Raw genomic sequence first — 9,448 nt, forward strand, 5'->3', positions numbered from 1 at the left:
ACATCTCAATCAACGTGGAATTGAGCGCACATGCCGAGGTGCCAAACTCCTCCCTGTCCACGCCCTCATTTAAATATGCAATTTTATTTAAATAGGCCTCTGGACCTGAGATTCAGCTCTTAATCCGATCACCTGGCAGTGGCACCATGAACAGAGGCAAAAAACGAAACTTCACGGAGTCCGAGCTCGAGATTTTGCTCCACGAGGTAGAAATGCGCAAGCATATGCTATTTGGAACCCTGCCAACAGGGATAAATGCAAAACAAGAGAGAAGTGAGTGGGAGCGTGTTTGCGAGGCCGTCAATGCAGTGGGGTCTCAGCAGCGCACACACTCTGAAATTAAAAAAAAGTGGTCAGACCTCAAGGTGGAGGTGAAGCGGAGGGTTTCTGCCCACCGCCGAAGCGTGACCGCAACAGTTGGGGGGACGGGAGTGGGGGAACTCTCCCCCTTCGATTTGAGAGTGGCCGCTTTGATCGGTGACACAGCTCTCACCGGAGTGGTGGGAGCCCATTCAGGGGTTGACACTAACGGTTGCCCGCTTGCCCAGGGCAAGTAAAAAAAATGTTTGGGCAGGTTGGACAGGTTAGCCAACACAGCTAGCATCTCAAGTGCAGCACCTCCGCGAACGGTTTAGGTAGAAGTTAAATGGAGTAGTGATGGAGGAGTGCAGTTACTTTGGATTGAGGCAAATTATCAAGGAAGTCAAGAACACGGATTTGGGTTTCATAACTGTGCACATGCACAGAGCAATAGCGATCTTTTTCACGAAATTGGACCCTCACAAACTACTGTATACATGAAAGCTGAGCCTCCACTTATTCCAGCAGTCCAAACCATATCATTCTGTGACTAAAACTCGCAAATAACAACTTAAGAAGAAACGTCCCCTTTTCTTGTAATAACCAAAAATGAAGTATTACCTTTGTGATTTTTGTCCACAAAGTTGATTCTGATCGAATAAAACCACCATAAACAGATTATCTAGTATCTGGACCAAATTTTGCAACTTAACATGGTGTTTTCAATCAATGAATAAGAGAAGGTTTCTTAGGAAATAGGTAAATTGCCTTCAATCAGAAAACATATTCTTCAGCGCAATCTAGTGGCCATATATTTATTTGCGAGTGTTTGGCTTGGTGCATTCGATTGCCCTGAACTTTAAATAGAGGTGTCAAGTGTCTTAATTGTAAGATATCTACCTTTATTTGTGTCTCATAGTAAGACAGCGCTCCCAACTGATAACGACCAACTGATGGTGGAAATGTTATCTTCCACTTATGCCGTGTTCCATGGCTTTATTCACTTTAACCAAGTATTATCCCCATTGAATATTTCACTTGCACAACAATCTTTCTTTTGGCCCAAAGATGACATTATCGCCCTTGCAGTTGTGGAGATATAATCTATTCTACTATATAATCTACTTTGGGTATGTTCTTTCCTGAAAAAAACTTTTCCCCTGATATCAAAAATGGTATAGAATATCGATATTTTTCCAGGAATAGTGTTGAAGTTAGAAAATCCAGTATCGTGACTGACAACCCTACTAGAAACGCAATTGTGATTATTCAGTTAGAGCTACAAGAAACTTGAAAGTTAAAAAGACATATCTTTGCTACTACCTCTGACATTTAGTTATGTACCTTTGCATAAAATCATGCAGGTCTACATATAACTTGGCGATAGTTTTAATAGAACGGTGGACTGAAATCACTTCATGGCACGATGTGACCGCTCGATAAATAAGTAAACAAAGGGAAGTTTGTTATTTTTTAAACACATGTGTGGAAGCTAACATGATTTTTCTGAGACCCCCAAAACCAGGCCGGGTGCCTGGCAAAAAGAGGTCCGTTCATGATTCTGATTATAATTTGGGCAAGTGAACATTACATTCGGGCAAGTTGAACCTGACCTGTACTTGCCCGATGGGCAAGTGCTTTTGAAACCTTAGTGTCAACCCCTGCCATGAAGGGGACACCGATCATCCCCAAGGTAAATATGCTGAAGTCATAAATGCTGTAATTATACTGGTCATACAATTGGCTGCTTAAAATACACATAAGTCGTGCGTAAAGATGCCAGGATATTAAAGACTTTGACTCGTGTTTATTAACTTAAATTTTTTATTTTTGAATAGACAAGCAAGGAGAGGGCACGGATGGCTCCGTCGGCCCCGGCGTCTCCTCCGTCGGCCCCGGCGTCTCCTCCGTCGGCCCCGGCGTCTCCTCCGTCGGCCCCGGCGTCTCCAGCGTCACCGCTGACTCCGGTTTCTCCACCGGCTCCGCTGCACGCGGCGCCTCGAATTCATCTGCTGACCACCCGACCGGCCGTGTCCTCACCCGAGCTGTGCTGGAGTCACAGGCAGAAATCGTCAGAGCCATCGGTGGCATTAATGATCGCCTTGATCGGCTTATTAATGTACTCAGTGACATAAGCGAGTCAATAAATACACTTGTGTCAAAGTAAATTCTGTCCTTGCCTCTTTACATGCTTGAAATCACATTCTGCCGGGCCCGTATGGCTCCTCGGGGTGGGTTGCAGTTGACGGGTCCGGCATCCGGTTCCTCCAGTGGGGGGTTGTGCTGCTCTGGCAGTGGTATGTCATGGCGGTGTGCCACATTGTGGAGGACGCCACAGGCCATCACAATGTGGCACACCTTCTCAGGTCTGTACAGTAGAACCCCCCCCGACCTGTCCAGGCATCGCCACCGTCCCTTCAGCAGGCCGATTGCCCTCTCCACAATTATTCTCGTCCGGGAATGGAGGTCATTATACCTCCTCTCTTGGACGGTGTTGGGGTTTGTAAGAGGGGTCCCCTGGGGTCAGATGAAGGCAGAATACAATACACAACGTAAAAACCACACAATGAATGAATGCAGAAGTGCACCGTGGGCGACATTTCTAACTTTACGCCCGCTTTTACTGACGTGAATACTGAACACGTCAGAGAAACATGATATTTGGATGTGCACAAGCCCCAGATGTGCATTACGCTGGTTTATACATACGGGACAATTACACGAATAAAGCATTTTACTCACCCAGAAGCCACCCATCGCGCACAGTGCCAGCCTCCAGCCTGTTCCCAACCATGCTGTTGGTCAGAATGAATGAATCGTGCGTTGAACCAGGCCACCCTGCCACGATGTTAAGAAGCTGCATTTGCGCAACACATATGACTTGGACATTGATAGAATGAAAGTGTTTCCTGTTGACGTAAACAAATTCATCCTGTGATGGCGCTTTAATGGCAATATGTGTGCAGTCAACAGCTCCGATTACATTAGGGAAACCGGCTGTTGCTGCAAATTGCGCTTTAATGTTGGCCTGTTCAACAGCATTGTATGGGAATTTGATGTACCTGGATGACATTCGGATGATTCCGTCCCACACAGCTGGCATGGCTCGGCTCAGGGTGGACTGGCACACTCCTGACCGATCGGCCAGCTCCCGCTGGAAGGCCCCTGTTGCCAGGAACCCCAGCGTGGTCAGCACCTGTGTGGGCACGGACAACCCCTGGCTCCTGGCTGTGTGGCGCTCTAGGGCCGGCCGCAGCTCTGCGCACAGCTCCAGTAATACTGGCCTGGGGAAACGAAATCGGCTCATGAGCCAATCATCATCATTTGCGAGTAAGTCCTCGCGTTCCCTAAATATACGTTCCCTTCGGATTTGACCATTTGCGATGTCCTCTAACAACGCTAACGCAGCCATTTAAAAAAATAATAATCTTCATCCATTGCGCATGCTTTTATAGCCACCCATATAATTGCAAGGTGTGTTAATTGTTCATTAGTGTGTCTCTGATGTGCAAATCACTCTGATGAGTCATTGTTTTCACCTTTTTTCACAGTTTCCCAGCGTCACCTCTAAGTGTCGCCAAAGGAACAATAGCTGTAGAAACGTGCGTACGACAGCTCTGGAGCTGGCGTGGGGACCGCACATTTTTACGGTCATTTCACGTTTTGTACATCTGAACGTGAGCGTGGAAAAGGACGTACGCCACGTTTTTGTGCATACGCAACCTTAGTACATGAGGCCCCCGGTCTTTATTCACACAAAGCAATGCCGTTTGGGTTTAGAAATGCTCCAGTGACCTTTTAACAGTTAATGCACATGGTGGTGGGCGACTGAAGTTTGTGCAGTATATTTAGATGAAGTCATCTATAAAGACCCCTGGGCAACTCATCCTCAGCGCTCTGTTCTGCTGCTTGGCTGGCGTGTGTCTCACCGTTAACCTTGCCAAGTGCAAGTTTGCAAGTGCGATGGGAACAAACCACGGCCGAGTCGTCGGACATGTGCAACCCTCCCTGGTGCGCCGGTTCAAAGTTGAAATATTTTAAACAACGATGCCAGTCCCCTCTGTAGTAACGTGTAGCGAGGTTGGGTGCCGCTTTCCTATATAGAAACAATTGAGTGGGTTGCGCACACTGTCTTAATTGATCTAAATTGAACCCACTTTAACCTTTTTAAAATAATTGATCAGATGATGAGAGAGTAGAGAGACAGACACAAGCCGATTATGGAGAGCGAGTAGAGACAGCAGCAGATGATGGAGAAAGAGACAGCAGCAGAATGGAGAGCGAGAAGAGGCGACAGCAGATGATGGAGAGAGAGACAGCAGCAGAATGGAGAGCGAGAAGAGAGACAGCACCAGATGATTGAGAAAGAGACAGCAACAGATGAAAGAGAGACAGACAGCAGCAGATGATGAAAGAGAGAGACAGCAACAGACGATAGAGAGAGAGAAAGAGGTGTGTGTGTGTGTGTGTGTGTGTGTGTGTGTGTGTGTGTGTGTGTGTGTGTGTGTGTGTGTGTGTGTGTGTGTGTGTGTGTGTGCAAGCAAATCTATTCTTCAAATAAACATAAATGTATTTGTCTGGTACTAGAATGTCAATACAAAATTAATGAAATAATTTGTGGAATATTCTGTTAGTACTATACAGTACTATATTAGTACTAAAATCTTGTTTTTTAAAATAACCTGTTGGGGACCAGAAGAACATATCACATGTATGTAAATTGTGGTTAATTTAAACACTTATTACACTCATACAGAGCATGTGAGCGGAGCGGAGCGTGGAGCGGGTGGTGGAGCGGAGCGGAAGAAATAGGTTGGAGCGGGTTGGAGCGCAGAGCGGTTTTAAATTCAAAGGCCGGAGCGGGGATTTCACTCCGCTCCAGTCCGCTCCAGTCCGCTCCGATTTTAACTGCTTCTAGCGGCTTACATGTAGGTGGTTCACGTAGAATAGAATGGGTTTCAATGGGAGCATCCAAGCAACCTGATTGGATAAAACGCGTCACGTGAGACCCTTCCACCCCCCCACCCCCGCAACACTGGCTCCTCGTGTGCCCGCGAGAGTAGCAAGATGGAGTTTGGGAAGTAAATTTGAGCGGAGCTTGGAGCGATTTCGCCGGAGCGGCAGGAAATTTAAGATGAGCGCGGAGCGGTTTTGAGCGGAGCGCCCTGGCACAACGTTGAGCGGCAGAGCGAATGAGCGGACATCCTCCCGAGCGGGGAGCGGGAATTGCGCGGCGCTCCGCTCCGCTCACATGCTCTGCACTCATAGAAGTTGGCAGAGCAGTGGGCTGGACATAACACAATCCAGCACACTCAATTTAAGAATATGGTATACAATGAGGAAAGAACATTTCAAGAGAATCATATATGTGTGTTAATGTTTAGCCATGCATAATAAAACCTCTGATATTTTTTTGCAATATATTCATGATGACAGTTATTCTGAAGGACACCAAAGGCGCTGTCTAAGGATTTGACTTGGTTATTAAAGGTGACATATTATACCAATATCCTGAGAGTGTGATTAGCCATTACACGCCTTTTTGGAAGTCTGCCTCTTCTGACATCACAAGTGGGCATGTCCATAGATGTGTGCTGGATACCCAGTGTACTGTAGCAAATGCAGCTCATTTATCCGTCATACATCTAGGTGGACACGCCCAAATGTGATATTACAAGAGGCAGATTTTCAAAATGGCTTTAATGGCTAATCCCACCTGGTGGTATAATATGTGTATGTCACCTTTAAGCATGAGTTTAGGTACGTCCGTGCCTTTGCGCTCTTGTTAAGGGAGATCGCAACCATTGGTTGGTATAAAGGAGTCATGCGGGACGCGTGACGGGTTAAACCAATTTTTTCATACATATTATGTGCACAGCGTTGACCAGCATGTTCATAGTTGTGTATAGGCGAAATTATGGTGATTCTGCATGTTCATATATACAGCATTTACAGTAGCCTATATTCTGTGGCTGTGGAAGCTGTATTGATACGTTGTAGATCAGTGGTTCTCAATCTTTTTTGAGCCAACGGCCCCCTGACTTTACCCTGATCCTCTGGCGCCCCCCCCATATTTTTTTTAAAATAACATAACAACTGCGGCTGCCGCCGAAAGTGTCAGCACGGGGAAAGCTGAGCGGTAGGCAAAAATCTGTGCGCTTTCATGTGGGCGGCAACCGCTTCCTGGTTTACAGCCGCTTTTGTAACCTCCTCCCCTCTACCGCCATTCCCTCATTGAAATGAATGGAGGCGGCGAGTTGCCGCGCAGCGGTGTGAAAGCAGCTTTACACTGTGCATAGACAGTATGAAGTAGCTGAGACGGTAGAGCGGTTAGAAACCAATGAATGAAAACCATGAAAGGTTAAAATGAAAAAAATCACGTGCCAAGCGCCCCCTAGGTTGTGCGAACGCCCCCCAGGGGGCGGTACCATTGAGAAACCATGTCGTAGATGAATGGTATTGCCATGTGGGCGGGGCTAGATGAAGCTGGACTATATATACCCTGCACGACAAGCATTTAGGGAGTTAGGGTATGGCTACCTGGATGGTAGACCTAATGCTGCGTTCGAGTATTCTCTGCGAACCGACTCGGATCTGACTGACGCCACGCCCACACTCGCGGTAGGATTGGCAGAGGACCAGGCGCTCCAATTAAGTAGGCTATAGGCCATAGGCAGAGATACGGACGCAGTAAGGTATTGCAGTAATATGCCTTTTCAACTACAACAGTGGTCCAAGCACAATGAAAACAGTTCATACTTCAAGTCACCCTGGGTGCAGCCATCTTGAATTCAGGCTTTTTTTGGCCTGGCCAAGACGACATCCTGACTTTTGGATTTTCGGTGCCGTAAGTAGTAAACGATTATAAAAGCTACTTTAACGGCACCAACAATCCAAAACCCAAGTGAAATCTAGATGTAAAGAGTGTGTAGTTCAAAACGTGAGCAGCTTTTACTTCTTCGCCACCTACAGAGTTTGATCATATTAATGTAATAATATGTTGAGACAATTGTCCATTTGTCTCTTATTATGATTAATCTTGCAGAATGCATTTCACGTTTGATTGTTTATATGAGCATAGTTGGTTAGGATTTTTTGTTGTTAATGTCATCCTTCACAAGGGTAATCCAAATGGCTGCAAAGGTGACAGACACATAAAGAAACTCGGAGGCAAAGCTGTATTCACAATAGGACTACTGCTAACAACTTTAATTGGTTGTTCTCTTTTGTACTGATGAAAGTACTTTTTGTCCAAAAAATAATTCATGTTTTTTTTTTAAAATCCTCTGTGTTTTTTGAAAAGCCACTCCTGATCATTTTTGGCATGATCACACCCTTCTTCAACAACAGTTCATCCCCACAACAATGTAGATGAGAAGAGTGTGTCGGCAAAGGAGTAGACGCGAGGGAGGATTTCAGTCTTAGGTACAAGCCGAGGGCATGAATCTTTTTTTTTTTTGAGAATGGATATTTTGGCCCCAATGATAAAAAATAATATCAGTTTGATATCATAATGTCATAAACAGATTTGCTAACAGAAAAAGTTAAACAAAGTTAGGGATTTGAAAATGGTTAAGGCATCCAGCTAGAGTAGAAGCATCATGCAATAAATAGGCTTATAAACATTATTAAAGCAAATTTTGTTCATCCAGCCACTTCACTATATATTGAGGAACCAGGATAAGATGATGAAGTGAAAGACAGGAAAAGGACAAATGTTAAGCTTGCTGGTAGTTCTACCAGGAGGACTCAAATCACGCGCGGCTGGCCGCCAATCACCAGCTACCAATCACCTGCATACACCTGCTCTATAAAGAGTAGTCTAACATATGTCTTTGCTACTCAGGTCTTCGTTTCGATGCATGAACTGCTTTACTGTGCTTTCGATTTTCGTTTCTCTAATCTCGTCACAATGTCGGTTAATACACACCCAGAGGCCGTAACGTTGGATTCCGATGAGGACGCTATCCCTCCATCTCCTGCTGTATCGCGTAGGAGTTCGAGAATCCAACTAAGATCGGCTTCTTGGGCGTCTGGAACTCCTGACTCAAGAAGGCGTCCCAGTGGAAGTCGGCTTGTCTCGGGCGGATGCCCTGCAGCTTGCCGACACAGCGCTGGGGGAACATCTCCACGCTCCACTCTCTCCAACGTTCGCTCCGGATGCCACCGCTGCTGGCTCCGCTGCTGCGACGGGATCCTTAACAACACCCCCAACAAGTCCCCGGCGAAGACCTCCGCCAGGTTCTACACACCCTCGCCGCACCTGGCACGTGCTCTGGTACTGCAGCCCCCGTGGTAGCCCCTTTCGCGTATTCTCTCGCTACAGCTCTACCAGTCCAGCTTCAGGGTAGGAGTTTTATTACGCCAGCTACGGGTTCCCAGACCACAAAAAAGAACATACTCCAGGGCAGAGATGTCAATCTTACTGTTACCCTCCCCCGCCATAGAGCGCCAATGGGTTGAGTGCGGTGACGTGTCCGTTCTTTTAAAAACTTCAGATCCTAGACTTACGCGCAATCTTTCTTTCGATGAGTTTGTCATCACATTCGGGATTTACAGAGACATTATGTGCCAAGTTTATCCTGATAGGAGGGCAGAACTCGACGCTTGCCTCGCTATTATTGCCGACCTCAACCAGCGCTACGGGGGAACGTTATTCTACGAATATCACAAGGCATTCTCTGCCAAGTCGGCCCAATGGATCGCCATGCTTAACGTGAGGATTGATTGGTCCACTACGGACACCGATTTTCTGCTCCACCACAACGGTGCTATGTCCCAAGACCGCTACTACCGCCCCCGTCTATGCCTCTAAAACGCCACTCGTCCACGGCGACGTTAACGTAAGACAACCGCGCGATCGTCTCGGACGGGCTATCGTTTCGTTCAATGGGAGGCCCAGCTGTAATAATTTTAATGAATCTGCCTGTTCTTACTATCAATGTAAATTCTCCAACATCTGCAGCTTTTGCAGGGACCCGCACCCGAAATCCACCTGGCCCCGCCGCCAAAGGCCGGCAATTCAAGGGAGGGGCCATCCCTCCAAGAGATTCTAAAATCTCACCCATCTACCCCAATCAACATTGCTTCTCTAGCATAATTCCTCTCATCGCACCCCGACCCCGATTTCGTAGACCATCTCATCACG

The sequence above is a fragment of the Gadus chalcogrammus genome, chromosome 12, assembly GCF_026213295.1.
Source record: "Gadus chalcogrammus isolate NIFS_2021 chromosome 12, NIFS_Gcha_1.0, whole genome shotgun sequence".
NCBI classification, from domain to species: Eukaryota; Metazoa; Chordata; class Actinopteri; order Gadiformes; family Gadidae; genus Gadus; species Gadus chalcogrammus.